The sequence below is a fragment of the Tursiops truncatus genome, chromosome 2, assembly GCF_011762595.2.
Source record: "Tursiops truncatus isolate mTurTru1 chromosome 2, mTurTru1.mat.Y, whole genome shotgun sequence".
In the NCBI taxonomy this organism is placed as follows: domain Eukaryota; kingdom Metazoa; phylum Chordata; class Mammalia; order Artiodactyla; family Delphinidae; genus Tursiops; species Tursiops truncatus.
In genome coordinates this window covers 18,501,319-18,524,344 of record NC_047035.1, presented here as the reverse complement: position 1 = coordinate 18,524,344, position 23,026 = coordinate 18,501,319, and positions in this window count along the sequence as shown.

The window sequence follows — 23,026 nt, the reverse complement described above, 5'->3', positions numbered from 1 at the left end:
CAAGAATGTGAGATTTAAAGAAATTCTGTTTGATGTGACTGGTAAATGTCACCTTTCTTTTTTGTTTCCCAAAATTTGGCATCAGTGAATGATAGGAAGAGTAACCTTGGTAACCTTTTCATATACAGTGAAAAAAATATTAGTTTTATCTCTTACAGAAGTTACTTTAACTTCAGAAAATTTTTTTTTCTTGCTTTCTAGGCATGTATAAAATAGAGCTGCTATACGAGAGGATCATCTTTTTGTATTACACAACATGAAAAAAATACATTCATAGCAGAATGAAATATATTTACTTTGATCTTGTTACAGTGAGAAAGGGCCAGAATCGACCTAAAGTCCCATTCATCACGTATTTACGACAAAGGCATTAATCAAGATAACACTGTGTCTCATGTAGTGAGAGCTGTGGATCAGGAAACATACGGAAACAGTTTCAGAGGAGTACATATTTCCTTGAGCTCCTCTGCATTCAAAATCAAAACACTCCCTGTCCAGTGCACCTCATATATTTCCAACCCAACATCTCCATTTGTGTTTCCCAGACCTGCAGTTAAAATGAAATATTAGCTCATGTTGGGTGATGTTTAAGAGTGCCCCATGAAATATTTTGGCAGCCGTGGACCTTCTAGGATAGTGTGGGGAATCATAACGTCTGCCCCATGGGGATAAAGTCAACTCCAACCACCACAGACCGCTTGTGCTTTTGGCAACCTAAACAAACATGATGGTTTTACTCACCAAAGGGCATCCATTTGAGGTTCTTGCAGGTCAGGACTGGGACCCACTGTTGATGTGAACTAGACTTAGTAATAGACGTAACATCCAAAGCTAAAATATCAGGAAACCTTCTACATCCACACGTCAACACAGTTTATCAGTTCTGATCTAGAAAAGAGGCTCCTCACAAAGTCAAAATATTATGGGCTGTACCCTTTCATTAGTGCATCAGCATCATTACCTTCTTAGTTGAATGGTTGGTGCATTATTTTCAATGGCTCAGACAAACCGCAGCTGTTTTTCTGTTTTCCTTTGCCCTCTGTCCTCTGTTCAGCTCCTGTTCATTCAAATGTTCATACATGCCACCAGTCTAGGACTATCATTTCTAAAAACAGAATTTAGCCTGGTGCTTTACCAGGCTCTTTATTCAATAATTTGCTATAAAAATCTATTTAATCTATTTGTTTTAAAAAGCCTTAATATGAAAGTGGATACTGTTATTTAGTTTAGCTTAATTTTTTTGTCCACTCGTTAGTGTGTAAGTCAGAACATTAGGAAAATGTCCAATGATCCTTACACGATATTCATCTTGCTCATGGGGATTGCTGAAGATTATTTGTCAAACTGTGATAGAGTTTCTAGTGGTCAAGGGATGGGCATTTGACTGGCCTTGGTTTGACTCCTGCCTCCACAACTAACCAGCCATGTAATTTTGGATAATATGTTTAACCTCTGACTTAACAAGAAGGAATTCTTCTAATTGAAGGTTGCAGAAACCCAAGTTTAATTAGCTTAAAAAAAAAAGCATAAAAATTTTGGGAGACATGACAAGAATACAAAAAGGCAGAAGTGAACCAGAATGGAGAAACGACTTGATCCAAGGGCTTCACACTGTCCATTTCCCTCTTTTACTCTCTTTGTACCGAATCACTCTCTTTTAATACAGACAGGCATTTTCCATGTAGAATATTCCATGAATCACTTTAGACATAAAAACATAGAATTCCCAACCAGAAATGCAGGGAAAAAACTATTCCTCAATTCCTCATTAACTCAAGCCAGAGAAATATATGGGAATGACTCTGATCCAGCTGGTTCAAATACCCTTTCGTAAAAAAATTTGAGAGACATAGAGGGTTATAACTAGCTCCACCTAAATCCCAAAATGCTCCTGTGACTAGTAACGCCTCTTCTCTTACTAGGAGAAAAGTAGGGAAAGGAATCCTGGGTTGAGGCAATTTCCACTTTTGTTTTCCATCTTCCTCAGCTGCAAATTAGAAATAATGGTACTTACTCTATAGAGTTTCTATGGCATAATGTATATAATCATTAGCACAATTCCTGGCCAATGGAATAGAATCAATAAATAGTGACTATTATTATGACATTTGTATTAAAGGAAGCATAGGGAATAATATTTTGTGCCGTGACCAGTCTTTCTATTACATGAGATAGAATATAAAAATTTAGTAATTGTTCACATTTACATCATTTGAATTCCATCATAAAACATAGATATTTCTCATCCTTAGCTCTTTTGATTCACTAAGTATCTGCGTGTGCTTTTACATCATTGCTGAAGTTTTTTTTTTCCATTTTCAATAATTATGAAATGCTTGATTGTATTTCTGATGAAATGCTGGTTTTCATGTCAGTGGTTTATTTAATATTATTTATTGACCACTTTGAAACATTGAACAAATGTTTTTTTAAAAATGCAATTAGCACACCAAAAAGAAATGTCATTTTTTAACATTAAATGTGAAACAAAAAGCTGATACATTGATGTTTTTAACTGATAGAAAACCTCAAATTAACAAATCATTCAGAGAAGGAGAGAAATTTAAAATGATTTGCTTATTATTAACAAATACTACTGTTTGTTATATACACTCATAATTTGGTGGCAACAAATACTTAATCACTTCTTACTATGCACAAGAGAAAAGGTAATAACAATAATAAAATTATGAAATAAAGTCACTCTTTAGTGAGTGCAACCTATATTTCAGAGACTATGTGAAGTGCTTTACACATATTTCCCCATTTTCTCTTCCCTCAAGTCTTATGGATTTAGGTATTAATTTTCCATTTTAATACTGAGCAAACTAAGGCACAAAAAGAACCAGTAACTTGTCCACATTTTACAAGCTAGTTAATTGTAAAGCTCATATTTGAATCCAGCTCTGAGTCTAAAGCCTGTGCTACTGACCACTTCAAAAAACTGGGCACAGGCTTACAGATCAAAACACCAGCGCTTGTACATCTGTGTGTTTTTCCTAGCAACCTTCCTATAACCCATTCTGACTACCTCTCAATTCAAACTACTCTGGCTCCAGGGAGGGTAATTAAGAGTTATGACTTCAAGGGACTTCCTGCTAGGTCACCAGATGAATTTCTACGTGTTAACAAAGATAATGTGAAATGTAAATACACAACATAATTAGGCAAAAATGGGTGTTTAAATTAGGAGCAAAGGGCCCAATTTGCTGGGAATATGCACAATGACAACCAATTACCCACTTGGAATGTGCTGACACTATTATTTCCCACCATATCAGACACATGCCATTGTTTATAAAATCTTCTTTGGTTCTTACTTTTTTTTTTTAAACTGTCATTTCTGTTCAAGTCAAAGAAAAGTTAACACTGACGTAATGCTAACTGCCTTGGGATGATCCTTCTGCTTGTAAAATTTCTGTGTGTCCAATCCATATGAAAAGACCATAACTTATCTTTCTTTTCCTGCTACTAGCACCTTATCCCAGTCAAGTGATGGTAAGTAAGGGACTAGCATTTCCCAATATGCTTTACAAAAGTTCTATAGGACATAATTGACATTGAATGAGATTCACATTTAGCAAGATTGGGAAAGACAGGGAGATATTTGGAAAGATTTTGCAAAACTTCTCAAATGCAAATAGGTATATCCAGAAAGGAGATATAAAATGCAATGACTCCTAGATGTATTTGATCCTGAAACAGTACTTCTTGGAGCATCTCTCTAAACTCGTGGTCCATTACACATTGGAGATGATATTGATTGGAAACACTTCAGTGTGCTCATTTTGCTTCTGTTTCTGCCTCTTAATCAGTCCCCATTTTCTCTCTGTCAACAGATTTAGCTCTCTGTAATTAATATGCATCAATATCTGTACAGCTAACATTTATCACATACTTAACTATGTGATGGACTCTGAGCTAAGAAATTCTATTTGATTTAACTCAGAGTTTGAAGTGCTGTTATTAAACCCATTTTACTTATAAGGAAATTGACAATCTGAGAGGTTATGAGGAGTGCCCAAGGTCACTTAGTTATTCAATAGTAGGACGAAGAGAGGCACTCAGCTATCAGATTCTAGTGTTAGAGTTCAAACTCTTTAGCAAAGTATATAAAGGCTTTCATGTTCTAAACAAAATCTGCTTTTCAATTCTGATACTGTGCCATCCACCTTTCTTATCTTCCCTGCATCAATCTGCCAGTAATATAATAATTTATATGCATTTCTTACCATATTACTAACTTATAGTTCCACTATAAGTGAATGTATCTATGCTTTATTTAGCAATTTTTTAAGTTATCTGGATAGTTAAAATTCTTAAAAATATTTTAAATTATGTTTTTAATGGGCTTAATACCATACTCTACAAACTATATATGTATGCAAGGGTATATGGGTTTGTCTATGTGTGATGATAAAAACAGCAAAAAATGTGTAAACAGAAATATTAGGAACATTTTCTTGATCTCCCCAAATCTAACCACACTGGGAACAAATACAGCAATTACTGTTTAATACAAGTTTTCAATAAAGCAGATTGTGAAATTTCTAGCCATATACTTCCCATGTTGGATTATGTAGGCTCTTTCTTAATATGTTTAATATTAAGCACCAAGAAAAAGCTAAGGAATTTCAGTCTTGGGTAGTTATAATATATATATAATAATATAGCACTATTCACTGATATTTTATATTTGAGTAACAAGTGACCTAGGTCTATCTCTTGAGTCTCATTCTTCTTATGTATTCTTGACCTCCCATCATGCCTGGTGTATCACACTGATGAGTCCCAATGGTACATTCATCTGCTATAATTGAGAAAATATAATGAAAAGATTCATTACTAATGCTTGCATAGCATTCCAGGGCTAACAAGAAATGGGAACAATTTCCACTCCTGGATTTGAAGGGCAAGGGGAGGGAATGGTCATCAGAACCTAGAAGGAGAGGGATGCTGCTCTAGGTAGGTGCTTAGTAGATGCTCTGGGCATTGTTGAGAAACACAGTTAATGCCAAACTGTGACCCAATAGGTAACGAGTTTGGGAAAATATTTCTAACTTTACTACTTCCTCTGTTTACACTTTCCAATTTCCTGCCAATGCTTTCCATTGACTATTCCCAGCTGCAAGCTAAAAGGGAATCCAGTTGAGGAAGTCCATTAAGGTCAGCTCCCAGGAACACAGGATGGAGAAAGGCAGAGAGTGAATCTTAGGGGCAAATGGAGGCTATCCAGTATAATCAGTAGACATCATATATCATTAGTTAAAAAAAAAAAAGTTGAGCTATGGTCTTATGACTTGGATAGCTTTTAACTATAACCAAATGTCAGGTGTCATTTAACTTCTCAGAACAGAATTCTCAAGTCTGGATTGATGAGTTTACTGGGCTAGAAAGTCTGAAAATGATTATTTTTTAAAACTTTTTCCAACTTCATAGAACTTCTCTGTCCCTGGGCTACAGATTTTTCTCTGTATCTAGCTGGCAAGGTTTTGTCTTTCAATGTAGTAAGGATGGAGAAGTGTATCTTCAATATTTATGTAGAGCAACACAGGAAAGTAGTGAGAATGTAGATACATTTGCCACAATCATCTAACTGTACAATAAAACAATACTACTGCAATTTTTAAATCCATCAAATTTCCTATAATAGTTGAGTACAAAAATTATTACCTATAATCACGCAATAACCTTCTTCAGAAAAGAAAATTTTGATTCTATTATGTGGAACACAGGAACTTAAGAGAACTATAGTGAATATCCTTAGCTCAACCAATGAATTAAAGCATACAGAGAGGTAAAATGTTTTCATGAAGCTAATTTCTCAAGCACTTTCTTCCAAAGTAGATATTTAATTTCAATTCCTAAATGTTTCAACAACACAGCCCAACTAACTGCTGTCTAATAGAGAGGATGTGTTAAAAATTGATTTAGAGTTCCACTCAAAAAATATTGACACCTAAGTATCTACTGAGCATTGCTTATATACTACACACCATGAAAAATGCTGTGAGAAATTCAAGAGAGAGTGCCCTCAAGTAATACCAGAAATTTATTGGGATTTTTTCCTTGGAGAATAGGATCATTGTACAGATATCTAGGATACAGGCAAAATGAACTCTGAGAACTTAGAAAGGTATAAATTAAGAAGTCTGGTTTTATATGCTGTTAATTACCAATGTTTTAATAGTTGTTTACAGTTTAAAGATGTTTTCCTGTTTACTATCTCACTTGTGCTCACCAATGTTATGAGTTCATTGCTATATAATTATTATTGCCATTTTGTAGATGAAACTAAGGTCCAGATTAGAGAGTTAGTAAGGGGTTGAATCCTTGTTGTTTGTTTTGTTTTCTTTTTAATCTATTCACTTACCCTAACTCACCACGCCTCTTTTCCTCAAAGAAGAAAAAGACTAGATTTATATGTGAGGATGAGAAAACAAGGTAATGTAATAAATATAGAGAATAATTCATCCAAATTTGAGCCTACCTACCATATTTTAGAAAAATATGGGCCAGATTCCTCTCAGATCTGGAACAAGAAATATTCTCCTCTGTCACTGGGCACAAGAATGGGAGTGTTAACCATGTGTGAGGACACGTTTCAACAGTGGTAATTGCATTTTTGTTTCCTCACATACATTAAATTACTGCCATGTTTCCAATCAAGATAGCAGCTCATCTATGGCAAATGAAGTAAGTGACCCCCAGCCTTCTATCTGTCTTAGTCTGTTACTCATAAAAGTGATCGGGGTGCACTTGAGGGTAGCAAAGCATGCATGTAAGGACAAGCACATTTATTGTCAGCAATCAAAGGCATGAAAGCCCCTGTGTTGAGATTCCCACAGAGATGTTCTCCTTAGCAAAGAAAATTTGCCCCTTTCCCTCCCTCCTCCACTTCCTGTAAATGTCAAGGGGAAACTGGTATCTGGAAGAAAGTTAAAGGGCTATCTCTAAGCCCTCCTAGCTGGAGTCTATGCTTACACCGGTGGAACTCCTGCCACGTTAATTGCAGCCTTTTCCATAACCTTTATGCTCTCCAAGGCTCCAAGGAGCAATTAGCACTGTCCACGGCTTCAAATGGATTCATTCACCAAGACCACATTCCTATACTTGTCTGTTATTATTTGGTCTCAAGAAACACACTTTTTCCTCCCTGATTACTGAATGCCTTGGCAGGAATATAAAGTATATTGCAGAGGATTAATTGTAGATAATTAGATACATTTTAAAACATTTTTGGTTAAAATTTAACATACAAACAGAAAATCTCTCAAATCATAGTATCACCAAATTAACATACCATGTAACCACCACCCAGGTCAAAAAAGAAAACTTTACCTGCATGCTAGAAGCTCCCTTTGAGTCTCCTCCCATTCACTACACCCCAGGGGTAACCACTATCCTCACTTCTAATTCCATAGGTTAGTCTTGCCTATTTTGAGCTTTATACAAATAGAATAATACAGTTATGTCATCTTTTGTGTATGATTTCCTTTGCTCAATATTTGTGAGATCCATCCATGTTCTTTGTGTAGCAGTAGTTTGTTCACTCTCACTGTTACATAGTAGCCCACTGTAGGAATATATCAGAATGTATTTATCAATGTGACTGGTTGTCATTTTGAGTGGCTTTCAGTTTGAGGCAACTATAAATAATGTTGCTAGGACCTTCTTATGTATGACTTTAGTTAATCGTATGTCCTCAGTTTTGCTGAGTATATAACTAGGAGAAGAATTAGTAGATAAGAGAATATGTGCCTTTTTAGCTTTGGTAGGTTTTGCCAAATAATTTTCCAAAATGATATGACGAAATGACATGCCCAACAAGAGTGTATGAGAGTTCCTGTTGTCCACATTCTGTGAGCACTTAGTTTGGTCAGTCTCTTCTCATTTAAGCCATTCTGTGGGTTTTGTGGTGCTATTTCATTGTGGTTTTAATTTGCTTTCCTTTGACAATAATAATATTGAATTTTTTTCTTATGCCTATTGGAATTTAAATATCCCCTTTTGTAAAGCGTTTTTTCAGGTCTTTTACTTGTTTTTTTTTTTTTCTTTTGGAAGGTATTTTTTGTTATTAATAGAGAGAAATTTTTATATATTTTAGGTATAAGTTCTTGTAGGATACATGCATAATAGACATCTCCACCCACTCTATAGCCTGATTTTTTTTATTCTAATAGTGTCTTTGATAAACAGGAGTTCTTCATTTCAATGCAGCCCATTTTTATCATTTATTTCACTATAGTTGGCCTTTTTTAATGTCCTGTTTAAGAAATGCTTGACTACCCAAAGTCACAGAGATGTTCTCTTGTGTCTTATTCTTGAGACTAAAGTAGCAGTTAAAGATTTTCTTCTTTTAATAAAAATTAGGGACCAAGATTCATTTTTTTTCCCATATGGACTTCCAGTTTTCCAATTGACTTCGCTCTCTATCTATTAAAAAAAAAAAAAAAAAAAAAAAAAAAACCTCTCCCATTCAGCACTTCTGTGTAGTTATAAAGCAGGTTATAAATCACAGGTTATAAAACAGCACTTCTGTTTGTTATAAATCAGGTGATTATATACATATGAACCTGTGTCTGAATTTCTTTTTCCACTGATCTATATATCCTTGCTCCAGTACCACATGTTCTTAATTTCTGTGGCTTTATAGTAAGTCTTGATACCTGATATTACATCTTCCAACTTTGTTATTTTTTTTTAAGAGGTTCGAAAGCTCTTTTATTTTGGCAGGCGAGATCTTAGTTCCCCCGCAGTGGGAATGCAGAGTCTTAACCACTGGACTGCCAGGGAAGTCTCTCTAAAGTACTTTTTTTTGTGTGTAATTTTATTTATTTTTTTATATCTTTATTGGAGTATAATTGCTTTACAATGTTGTGTTAGTTTCTGCTGTACAACAAAGTGAATCAGCTATATGTATACATATACCCCCATATCCCCTCCTTCTTGAGCCTCCCTCCCCCCCTCCCTTCTCCACCCCTCTAGGTCATCACAGAGCATTGAGCTTATCTCCCTGTGCTATGCAGCAGCTTCCCACTAGCCAACCAGTTTACATTTGGTAGTGTATATATGTCAATGCTACTCTCTCACTTCATCCCAGCTTCCCCTTCTCCCCCTCCAGTGTCCTCAAGTCCATTCTCTACATCTGAGTCTTTATTCCTGCCCTGACACTTAGTTCATCAGTTTAGGATTTTTTAGGTTCTATATTTGAGCCCAACTTTGTTATTCTTTAAGATTATCTTAAAGATAATTATTTTGGCCTTTTATATTTCCATATATATTTTTTTATACCAGCTTGGCAAGTTCCACACACATACATAGATGTATATATGCACAAATTCAAGACCTGCTAACATTTTTATTGTTATTGCATTGAATCCATAGATGAATTGTTAAATAATTAATATCTTTACAATACTGAGTCACCCAAACTTTGAAAATGGTAAACACTTCATTTATTTAGGTTTTCCTTAATTTTTTCTCAGTGTTTGCTTCATGTGTAAAAGTTTTGTACATTTTCTTATTCAACTTATTCATAGGTATTCTATTTTTCTGCTGTTATAAATAATATACTTTTAAATATAATCTAATTCTAATTTTTAGCTCCTGTTATACAGAATACAATTTATTTTTGTATATGTATATATACAAAAAACTTACTACACTTGACTTAGTCTAATACCTAATTTCTAGATTATTTTGAATTTTCCTCATAAACAATGATGTAATTTGTAAACAGTGAAAGTTTTCTTTCCTTCTTTTATAACTTAGGACATTTATCAATTATCTTGCCTTCTTAAAATTATTATAGCTCATAAGACATCCTCCTTCACAACCTAATAATTATTGTTGTAATTATGATCAGTGTTATTATATTGTTATATTATATAGTCTATTCATTTATATATGACTCCATTTACCCTTATCTTTATTTTTTATTCTGTCCTACATTTCTTTCTTTCTGAGATTATTTTCCTTCTTCCTGAAAAAAAAAGTTGTTTTAGTATCTGCTTTAGTGTTGGTCTACAGGTGAAAAATTCATTCACTTTTTGTATGTCTAAACATTTCTTTATTTTGTCACCACTTTAAAGTTATTTTATTATCTTAAAGATAAATAATAATGATGATAATAATTCAACTGTCTTCTGGATTTCATTGTTTCTATTTAAATGTCAGATGTCATATTGCTGCTGATTTGAAGCAATGCATCTCTGCTCCCTCTCTCCCACTCCCTGCCCTCAACTGCTTGTAATATTCTCTTTGACACTGGAAATCAGCAATATTCTTTAGGGAGTTTAGACATAATTACTTTCATACTTAACCTGCTTGAGCTTTGAAATGTTCTTTGGATTTATAAGTTAACGTTTTTCTTTAGTTTGGGAAAGTCTTGTCTGTTTCTTTTCAATTATTGTTTTCGCCCCTTTTTTTGTCCCCTACACTTCTGGAATGGCAAATACAAATCCACTACACTTTTTCACCAATCCTACATAACTCTTATATCCTTTTATATATTTCTTACCATTTTTGCTTTTCACGCCTTGTAATACATTTTCAGTCAGCTCATCTTCCAACTGTCTAAACACCTCTGCAGATTATGGTTCAACTCAACTGTTAAAATTTGAACTTTAATTACTGTGCCTTTTAGGTTTAAAAATTCCATTCGATTATTTTTCACTGATTTCAATTTTCCCAAAAGAAAAATCCATTATGCCATCATTGTCTTAAATATATTAATAACAGTTATTTTAAAGTCCATGTCTGATAACTCCAGTAACTGGATTATCTGTTTATTTTCTTTTCCTCTTGATCTTATTTCACGGTATACCTCGTAATTTTTGATTGCATGCCAGACATTACATGTGGAAAAATTATAGAGTTTCAGATGGTGCCATCTCTCTCCAGAGACAGTATATTTTATTCCTTGTAGCTCAGTAGGAATGGGGGCAGATAACCTTAACCTAGTCAAAGCCAGAGCTGACTCTAAGCTGTTTTGCAGTTTTTGGAAGATTGGATCTACTTCTGACTCTCCAATGCTATTAAGTAGAGCACTTCATGTGTTTCAGCAGACAGCCTGTGATTTTGATAGTCTGGGTCCTGAACTACTTCTTATGTAACATTACCAAGCACCCTTTCTGACTGGAGACAATCAGCATTTATTAAAAACATTCCAGGCTTTTTATGTACATAACAATAGTAGTTTAAACACTTGGAAACAAGGAGTCCCCAGGTAAGATTAGTTCCATATTGTACCATGAAGGTAATGATAGCAGTAAGTACACCTTTGAAGTACATTAACCAAACAAAGATTCTGATATTATTATCAATTTATAGGCTTTACTTATATAAGTGCAAAACAATAAAAAAATGGCCAAACTTTAAGTGATTATTATAAAAGTATAACAGTGCAAACCCATGTACACAGATAAATTTTCTGTAAAACTCTTGAATCAAAAATCTGAACTTATGGAAATCTAGGAATTGGCCTTGATCATAGCATTTTGCAGCTTCAACTTCTATTTCTTCCTTGAATGCAAGGCACAGGTATTTTTGTCAAAACTAACAAGTGAAAACAAAATCTAAATTTCAGCCTGCTTCTTAAAGTTTCAAAGGTATGTTTGAATTGGAAAAGACTCATAATAGTGTCAAAACTAATTCACCCAAAAGTAAGAAAGTGTTTTATAAATACATAATTGATGACCTTTCAAGATTTGCCATAGGTAAATATAATAAGGTGACTAATTATTTTGAAGAATTTTAAAACGAGATATAGAGAAGTCAGAGATCATTCATGGAGAATAAGACTGCAATGTCCAAGGCCCCTCAATTAGTTCTTGAATATGGTAAATTTTTAGATTTAGTTGTTATCTCTTGTAAGATTAATAACTGCTTTACACATAACAAGAAGCCTTTTCTATTGTAGATAATGAGCATTAGTTTTTTATCAACACAAAAGGGAGAGGATGAGAAATGTAGATTTAATTCACCTGAATGAGGGCGTAGATGAGCTAACATATAGAACCTCCTTAAAGTAATGGGAAATGTGTTTTCAAAAGAGTGACCTAAGTGGTTACAGAGAGATGTAAACTATAAAATAATGCATCCTATTTTTAATGAAAGAAACTGTCTTAATTTTTTAAAGCATTTTTTTAGGAGCTGTGGGGACCTGGGAAGTTGCTAGGGAGGAGGGAGAGCACATATTTGAAGATGAAATGCCATTTCACCAGTTGCAAGCTGTGTGACAAGGCATTTAAAGACTCTAAGTCTCAGTTTCCTCTGTTATAAAATGGTGGTAAAACATGACTTCCTGGTGTGTTTGTTCTATGATTTAGTGAATTACTTTGCAGGGTTTCATATATGATCATAGCTAATACATAAAGAGAGCTTACATTTAATCCTCATAACTACTCTATTATAAAGATATTATTAATAGCATTCTAATCCTTCAGAGGGAAAAATGAGGCACAGAGATGTTACCCTAAAGATTCTTGAAATATGCCCAAGGCCACACAGCTAATAAGTGGTGAAATCAGGATTTGAACTCAGGCGATCTGTCTTGAGAGTTGATTTTTTTAATATCAACTCTCCAAATAAGCATCATTAACAATAAATGTTATATTATCGTGATATTTGTTAATTTATTACCAGTATGCTAAAGAGGACACATACACTGATTGATGCTGACACACCATTTGGTTGTTGCTACAAGAGGACTTTCTAACATTTATGAGAGGAGGTGCTCCTGTGATCCCATTACCTCCTGGGAGAACAAGGCAATACCTTCAGTCATTCTCCCTAAGCCTTTTCAACCCTGTACCAGTAAGTATAGTCATTTGTCACTTCCCTTTCTCCTACTCTATTTGCTGTCATACCCTATCCCTTATTTCAGGGAATTAAAGCTAAACTTAGGATTTCAATTTAAAAGATAAGACATTCCCCATATTATTCCTATGGTTGACTTTTCTCATTTTTCTTTCTTGATCTGTGCAATTTTACTCTGACACATGTCTTTGGAAAACTTAATCAATCATCTAAAAGCTTCTCATTCTGGAGTATGTATGTGATGTAATCATTTTTAACAACATGTGAGTGTGAGGCAAACATTATTTTTTATTTAATTTAATTTTATTTTTTATATAGCAGGTTCTTATTAGTTATGTATTTTATACAAATTAGTGTATATATGTCAATCCCAACCTCCCAATTCATCCCACCACCACCACCACCCGCCCCCGCTTTCCCCCCTTGGTGTACATATGTTAGTTCTCTACACCTGTGTCTCTATTTCTGCCTTGCAAACCAGTCCATCTGTACCATTTTTATAGATTCCACATATATGCGTTAATATACAATATTTGTTTTCTCTCTATGACTCACTTCACTCTGTATGACAGACTCTAGGTCCATCCATGCCTCTACAAATGACCCAATTTCATTCCTTTTTATGGCTGAGTAATATTCCATTGTATATATGTACCACATCTTCTTTATCCATTCATCTGTTGATTGGTATTTAGGTTTTTTTTAAGAAGAAAATTCACTGAAGAATCACATTCATATAAAAAAGTGCACAAATCATGAGAGTATAACCTGATGAATTTTCACAAACTGGACACTCTTGGAACCAACATCCAGATCAAGAAAGAATATGATCAGCCCTTCCAGGCCCAAGAGATTCCATACCCCCTCCCAGTACTTACCCCCGAGTGTGTCTACTCTCCTGCCTTATAACACTATAGATTACTTGTACTTATCTTGATTTTATATAAATAGAATCATATTGTATGCATTATTTTTTACAAATAGTTTCTTTTGCCCAGTTTGTGAAGTCTCTGTACATTGTTAGTGTAGTTGTACTTTATTTCCTATTGTTGCATTAAGTATATGTATTCATTATAAAATGAAAAGACTCAAGTTATGTCTAGTTGGGAACTATTAAGAATAGTAATGTTATAAACATTGCCTTACATATATTAAGTACATATATGTATGTGTTTCTATTGTTTCTATACCCAGGAATAGAATTGCTGAGACATAAGAATGCACATTATATTTTTAATAAAATTTATTTTTTATAACAGTTTTAGATTGAGAAGTTAGTAGACACATATATACCTCACATCCAGTTTCCCTTATTAACAGCTTCCATTATTATGATACATTCATTACAATTAATGAAATCATATTGATACAGTATATTATCAACTGAAGTCCATAATTTATTTAGATTTCCTTAATTTTAACTTAATTTTCTTTTCCTGTTCCAAGATCCCATTCAGGATATCACATTGCATTTAGTTGTTATGTCTATTTATGTTCCTCTTGGCTTGAGCAGTTTTTTAGACTTTCCTTGTTTTTGATGACTTTGAGAGTTTTGAGGAGTACTGGCTAGATGCTTTGTAGGATGCCCCTCTATTGGAATTTTTGTGATGCTTTACTCATGATAAGAGTTGGGTCATAAGATGTTGGGGGCAAGGCCTTGGAGGTAGAGTGTCATTTTCATCATACTGTGTTAAGAGTACTTGCTATCAATACAATATGAGTGTTGATGTTGGCCTTTATCACCTGGCTGAGGTAGTGTTTATCACATTTCTTCACTGCAAATTTGTTCCTCTACACCCCCATTCCATACGGTACACTTTGGAAGAAAGTTAGTGCTCATTTCACCCTTAAGGAATACAGAGTTATGTTCTGCCTCATTGAGGGCAGAGCATCTTCTCCCATACACACTAATTCATTCAATAATTTATTTACATCCATATGCACTCATGGATATTTATTTTATACTTTGAGTTCATACTCGTTTTTCTAATATGAAAACTCTAATAGTTCAATATTCATTTTTTGATATGAGAATCTCAGGCAATACTGTGAAATTCTGTTGGGAGACAAAGCTCCATGGGTGTCTTGAAATTCTGCATATCTTTTGAGAAGAGACACTGACTTCCTTTTTGCTTTGAACTACATGTTCAAGGATGTTTGGATAGTGAACAGCCTTACAAGGTAGAGATAGTATCTCCCTCCAGAGAAGAGAGCAGATTTATTTACTGCCCTATATAAATGATTTGAATTTCCTAAGCTCAGGATTTCTCAGGTGTGATGCAAACCCACTGTGTGTGTGGCATCCATTTGGGCCCCTCTGCATCACCCCTATGGGACTTGGAGTCAAGGTTATCTGTTGCTCATGTTCACTGTTGTGCTCTAAGTGATAACATTTCTTTGTCTTTGAGGCAGGAGTCTCTTGTCTTCTTCAACAATTCGTAAAAGTGCAGCATACTAACTTGTTAGCTTGTAAGTAAAGGAAAATCTCAGTCCTTCACAGTTTTGGGCAACCCCTAACAAAGGACTCACACACACACAAAATGTTTACCAACCAGTATGTCTGCTATGCATATTAGGTCATGCCATAGCTCTAACATACTTTCTGTTCAGCTGCCAGCCCCCCACCCCCCTGGGCTGATGGCAATGCTTTCAGAGTCACTTGCAAGAGCCTCAACTTTCTACTGGTAGATGGTGCCCCCATAGCAAGCCAGTGTCTGTGCCCCAAGGGTGTTGCCTCTCATTGCTCACAAAGCTCCTGCTTCCTGGAGCTAGATCAGTGCTGGGCTACGAGAAACAGCAAAGAAAATGTCTTCCTCTTCAATTCCACGTAGTACACAATCAGCTACAGGGACCCAAACCCATTTCCTTAGCCTAGAGTCCCCCAGAAGTTCCATACGTACATGCTTTTTGTTTGTTTGTTTGTTTCTGTTTTTTTTTTTTTTTTTTTTTTTTTGCTATACGCGGGCCACTCACTGTTGTGGCCTCTCCCGTTGCGGAGCACAGGCTCCGGACGCGCAGGCTCAGCGGCCATGGCTCACGAACCCAGCCACTCCGAGGCATGTGAGATCTTCCCAGACCGGGGCACGAACCCGTGTCCCCTGCATCGGCAGGTGGACTCTCAACCACTGCGCCACCAGGGAAGCCCCGTACATGCTTTTTATCTCTGCATCAAAGTTTCAAAATATTTGGGAAGAGCCTGCGAAATGTTACCCAAGATGCTCGTAAATAACCCTTACTCAGTCCAAAGCTTTTCTCTAGACAAAGAGTGTGTAACTTGGTTTCTGTAGACACAGTTTTGTGTATCATTTTGGGTTCTTTCAATTATGAATAATAGAAACCACCATCAAATTGGTTTAAGTTACAAAAGGAATTTAATTTTTTAACCTATAGAGTATATTAAAAAAAAAAAAAAAAGTCGTTCAAGGCTAGATCCTGGAGCTTGAACATATACTTAGCCTGTTGTTCTTAGTGTCAATCTCTTCTCAGCCTGTAGGGGGTCAGCTTCCTCTCAAGACTAACTACACGTGTGGCTTCAAGATGTTTGCAAGCAGCTACCAGGGCCAGATGCTCTCTCATTTTCTCATTTATATTTTGTGAATGAAAGAGAACTTGTTTCTCCCCACAATCTCAAAACAAAACCCGTAGGCTTAACTTAGTTCTCTGTGTCCATCTTGAACCAATCACTTTGACACAGGTATCTATTTCTAAAGATTATTTTAGATCAGCAACAGAACGGGATAATTCCACTCAAACCACTGGCAAATACACAATGGGAGATACATATAATGAACACTGGAGAGGCAATATATTTATTACTGTGATATAAATCACTGTGGCTAGGCAGCCAGAAGGATCTGTTCTGCTACCAACTAGTTATGAAACTATGGGTATATCACTCCAATTCAGCTTAATGATTACATTTGCAAGACAAAGGTAATAATTCCTGAACCTCTCTTTCTATACACACACACACCCACAGCCACCCACATACACACACCACTTACCTACCAGATTTCACAGTGCTATTTTATATCTCAAATAATGTAGTGAAGGTAAAAAATATAAACAATATATTTACTTAGCCATAAAAAGGAATGAAATTGAGTTATTTGTAGTGAGGTGTAGTGAGGTCTGTCATACAGAGTGAAGTGAGTCAAAAAGAGAAAAACAAATACCGTATGCTAACACATATATATGGAATCAAGAAAAATGGTACTGATGGACCTACTGGCAGGGCAGGAATAAATACGCAGACATAGAGAACAGACTTGAGGACACAGGAGAGGAAGGGGAGACTGGGACGTACTGAGAGACTAGCATTGACATATATACACTACCAGATGTAAAATAGATAGCTAGTGGGAAGCTGCTGCAAAGCACAGGGAAATCAGTTCAGTACTACGTGACAACGTAGAGGGGTGGGATAGGGAGGGTGGGAGGGAGGATCAAGAAGGAGGGAATATGGGGACATATGTATACATATAGCTGATTCACTTTGTTGTACAGCAGAAACTAACACAATATTGTAAAACAATCATATTCCAATAAAGATGTATAAAAATATATATATATAGGAAAATAATTATTATATACATTTTACCTCTCATTTGACATTAAAACATACTCCCCATTTGTCAGTTCTGTATTTAAATGAGGCCAACTGCTCATAAATTATCTAGTAATCATCAGTCAGCTTCAAATATTGCAGCATCAATTTTTTTTTCCTCCTCTTTCTGTCCTTCTGAAATCTCCTGCAATTATCAGATATTTTCTGCTCAGGCAGTAAAATCTGTTTCTCTAACGCTAAAGAAACAATTATTTAGAGTTCACCACACACACAAAGAGACAACATGCATATGTATGAGATGGATAAAAGGCAGTGTCAATCAATATTATAATGCCAGGAATACAGGAGAAAATAAATACTAGGTGATTTGATTACACTTTCCTTCCAAGTATCAAATGTCTTTAAAATTTCTTACTGAAACCACCCTTTATCTTTCCCATTAGATAAGGTATTGGAGTTAGCCAAGAAAGTAATGGTTTTGTATGTGTAGTCCAATAAATAGAGCTTAAAAGTTTATTATCAAACATATTGCACACTGCAATAAAAGTGATATATGCTCCTGGAACCTATTCAGCACATAGAAAAACGCTGAAGGGCCAAGACGGGTGTTTGTCAACCCCTTGGAAAGGCAGCTCTTCACAGAAGGAAACGTCAGCTTGCCGGAATACATTCTTCTTTCATTCAAATACAAAATCAGTTCTAATTGAAAATGCTTCGGAGAACATGCTATGCAAATAGAATGGATTTAGCATTTACTGAATGAATCAAATCCAGGCTCTGTGTAAGAGCCTGGACCTGGAACCACACACAGAAACCTGAAGATTAATTTCATTAATTTCCTATAAGTTCTTATCTTCACAGTCCTATGGCACCCTTTTCTTCAGTGTTAGAAATTACATTCTGGTTGTTGACCAGGGCATTCTCGCTTAGAGATATGTATTGCTTGGCTTGCCCAGTGTCTAAAAAAAGGATTGAGCGAACAGTAAGGATATTGAAAGCTTTTACAATAAAACTCAGATATGAGCCCCTCTGGAAAACACCAAGCTCTGGCCCTTATGGCTTCTTTACATCACAGGGCACAGGTGCCAGAGCTGAGTAGCATCTGCCCCTCACAGACAGAGCAGGAACCCAAGCAGGTCTCTCTCTCTATGCTTCCCATGGCCGCTTGATGGGAGGTCGAGCACCAATGGAGGTTTGTTCACATGCTTACCCTGTTGCTCTTCTTACAGGAGAAATATTCTTATTCTGTGCCTGTATTACATAGAGGAAAGGGAGGAGAGAAAATACAAAATGGAAAGGATTGTAATTTTTGTGTTGTTTGATAAGCAAATTTTTTTTAATATTTATTTTATTTATTTTCTTGGTTGCGTTGGATCTTCGTTGCTGTGTGTGGGCTTTCTCTAGTTGCAGCGAGCGGGGGCTACTCTAAGTTGTGGTGCGCGGGCTTCTCATTGCAATGCCTTCTCTTGTTGCAGAGCACAGGCTCTATGCATGTGGGCTTCAGTAGTTGTGGCACGCGGGCTCAGTAGTTGTGGCTCACAAGCTCTAGAGCACAGGCTCAGTAGTTGTGGAGCACAGACTTACTTGCTCTACAGCATGTGGGATCTTCCCAGACCAGGGCTTCAACCCGTGTCCCCTGTATTGGCAGGCGGATTCTTAACCACTGAGCCACCAGGGAAGCCCAGCAAAAATTTTTTAAGAAGTGAATGCCTGTTTAGGAAATTATTCTCCCAGCTTGCTTCTCTCATTTACTTTACCACTTTTGATCCATAAGGTATCCTGCTAACCCTGTCCTAGTTAAACCAGAATTCAATTGAAAGTTGTCTTCCTGCCATATCCTACATATGTGTATTTTCCCCTTTTATTTACACAGTTCTCAGTTCCCACATGGCCTTCCCACTCTCTCACACTCTTAAAATCACAAATCCCTTCACTGACAGGTGATGTCCCATCTCCTCTGTGAAGCCTCCATCATATCCACAATTAATTGGAAAGTAATGGTAAACACGGTGACTTCTCTCATATAGGTGACTTATGACTTATGTAAATTCTTGTCTTATCACACAATTATGATTACAAACTCCAGACAACCAGCTCCAGTCACTGTGTGTTTCCTCCCAGCTGTGCATACCCAATATTCTTTGACTGATTTCCTGATTGATTCTTACTGAAGCAGAAAAGGGCAGAGATGTCATATTTCAAAAGCTGTGTTGGCAAGTTTAGAACAGTGGAGCACAAATTATCTCCCCTTTTCTTTCATGCTTTTTCTCTCTTCTCCCTACACAGCCTGAAATATCATCCAGACACTCACACATCTTGCACCCACATCTTGGACCAGTCTGGTAAATCTCCTGGATCCAAACCCATAGGCATGATATGAATTTTCTCTTACAATAGACAATACAATGAGTAGTTGAACAAGTGTAAACATATAAAGCAACTAGAGAAAAGTGATCCCCAAGGATAAGGATGGCTCAGTGTGTTTTGAAAACATTCAGCAGGAAGACAATGCCACAGGGATTTCACCAGAAAATTCCATTTTATTTCCATAGCTTCTTAAGTAGCTAACATTTAAATATTTGGGTTTGGGAGCTGTACTCTTTTCTCTGTGGCCTGTTATGTTTAGTGTCTGTCTTTTTATAATATAATGTCAAAAAGAAATTGTCAGGTTGACCCTTGAGCAAAACACATCCGGTAATTCTCATGTTTCTCTGAAGATCTTTGTTAAGACATAGAAAATCTCATAAGATGAAGAACCTTTCAGAACTCATAGGTCTAGTTTGACTCTTTGATCTGGAGAACAATGTTGTCTTTCTTATCATATTTGGGTGTTTGAAAGGAGTCCATTCCTTGTTCCAAACAGGAATAATTTACATGCACAAAAAAAGCAGCACCATTGAGGACCTCCCAAAAAGTTTGGAGTTTAGTTCTGTGTGGTTTATTTTTATTCTTGTTTTACTCAAGCTGGTTTGCCTATTCCATAAGAATATGCACCATATGCGACTGAAGACTGCTAAAAGCGCTTTTAAACAGAAATCCCAAAAAGGAAGAAATGAAACTAAACAGAAAGAAAATGAAATTAACAGTTCTTTGCAATGTGTGTTTAGAGAGAAAGTTTGACAAGAGAGAATTAATGTTCCTAAATTCTTGGTAGATGCTGTGGTACATTTATAAGGGGTGGGGTTGAAGAGATAAATTTAAAACTATGTTACTTTCAAAAACACAGCTCCTTAAATGAGAGTCAAGAATAAACACAAAGACCCACTGCCATATTTTTCTGATAATTGGGTTAGACATTGCATCATCTGGTAGAATACAAAAACGTGTGATTGAAATCATCTGACATTTTTCTTTGTTCCTTAACATATTGAAGATGTGCAGCCCATGAATATGGATTCAAAAATCTAGAAGAAGCCAGATTTTATCTAACAGCCCAGTAAATCAGGACTTTCGTCTTATGGTCACAGAGGCAAGTTATGCAGCTCCCTAGCTTTAGTTCCAGCTCGTTAAAAGAGAGAAGAGGAATCAATACTTAAGGAGTTTGTGAAGATAAATAGCACCTGGCACTGAGTAGACACTCATTAAATGAGTTTTGAAATGGGTTTTAGACATGTAAGCTAATATTTTGTAAATGTCATTTGAGAGAAGTCTTTTTTGTAGTCATCATTGTGTGGTACAATCAATGGGTTTAGCTTCAAGTTGGAAACTGAATAAAATAACTCAATGTCACAAAGAAAACTGAGGCAGAGGGCAACATGGAAATCTCCCTAGGTCATACAAGTAAGAACAGAACTGGTACTAAAAAATTAATGTTGTTACTTCCAAGCTATATCTGGTCTTATACATCAGTTTCCCTAGGTATCACTAACCACTAAATAGGGAAAAACAAAAAACAAAATAAAACCAAAAAACACCCACATAAGATATTATGTTTGTAATTCACCTTATTGTCATCCTTGACCCCATAAACATCTAGCCCACAAAGTAAATAGCTGCATATCTATAGTATGTGACACCAAGCTTCATCCTATAAGAGGCTGAATATCATAGGAGAAGAATTGCAAGCTCAGAAGTGAGATTGCCTGGGTTCAAAACCCATGTTTATCACTGTATTAGAATCTGTGGCTATGCAATCACTTACCACAAACTTTGTGATGGAAAACACCACATATTTATTGTCTTACTCCTTCTGCTAGGAGACCAGGCTCTGCAGGGCTGGGTCCTTTGCTCACAGTCTCATGAGGCTGCCATCAAGGGTTTGACTGGGTTGTGTTGTCACCTGAAGCTCAGGGTCCTCCTCCAAGCTTCTTCAAGTTGTTGGCTGAATTCAATTCTTTGTGACTTTGGAATTCATGGCGACTTGCTCCTTCAAGGTCAGCAAGCAAACCACTTGCTGTAGGGAGGTTCTTTTTTTAAGGGCTTTCACTTAGTTAGGCTGGGCTCACTCAAGGTAATCTCCCTTTTGAATTAACTTAAAAATTTAATTTATTAAAGACCTGAATTAAATCAGCAAACCCCCTTCGTCATTGCCACATTATGTGATTCTGTTGGTAAGAAGTAAGTCATGGGTCTTGCTCACACTCAAGGATGGTACAAAGGCAAGACTCACCTTAGGGAGTGTCTGCACCCATGAGTTCCAAGGTACTCAACCTTGGGCAAGCTATTCACCATCTCTGAATTCACCATTTCCAAATCTGTTAAAGGCAACTAACAGATGAGCCTTCCTCCTATGATTGCTTTGAGGATTACATTAAAGCATATATGTAGAACACTTAGCAAGTTCTTAGAATGTGTTAGCTATTGTTTGCAATAGGTATATTGTACAGAAGATAAATCATTTTAAACAAACTTTGAGTTGACTTGAATTATTTTTGAATAAGCAGGCTAGTGTAATAAATTAGTAGAGTACATAAATATGTGTGTATACATATGTGTTTATATATATACTTATTTTAAGATATGTACATGTGCATATGTATAAATACATAGTCATACATATACATGAGGGAGTCTTGCCAAATTTTTGTTCTTTAGTCTCACCAAGTCCTGCCTTAGGGTCAATTATGGGTAGAAGTGTATATTGAATTAGCAAATTACCTCCTCTTTAACTTCTAAGTGCAAAATCTGTTGAATAAATAAAAACCTCATTTATAAGATTCTGGTAAATAGAAGTGTTTCCCAAATTGTGTTTCATAAAACTTTTATTTTATTAGATAGACTAGGTTGTGAAAGCATCATGCAGACAAATGAATTCAGGATATTTGGGTTTAAATAGTATTTTAAGGTTTTCTTACTTCAGACAAAATTTCTGGAGTGTCGTTGAGCATGGAACAACCTTTTTTCCTTTCCAAGCACCTTCTGAGGCTCCTATTCCTGAAAAGGCCTTCCAGGAAATTCTGGGCTACATGGGCTAGTTCACACCAAAAGGGAAATCCTCAATCACATGTCTGCAATCATGACTGTTTTCCCTTTTTAGGTCTTACCCATCTCTGCAGGATGATTCACTTTTCTCCTTGTGTTTGAGCACTTACCAGTTGACTTCTGTATGCCAGGTTATCATAAACTAAAGATTTATATTTCTCCCAATTTCTTATGTTCAAGCTCTAACACCCCAATACCCCAATGTGATGGTATTTG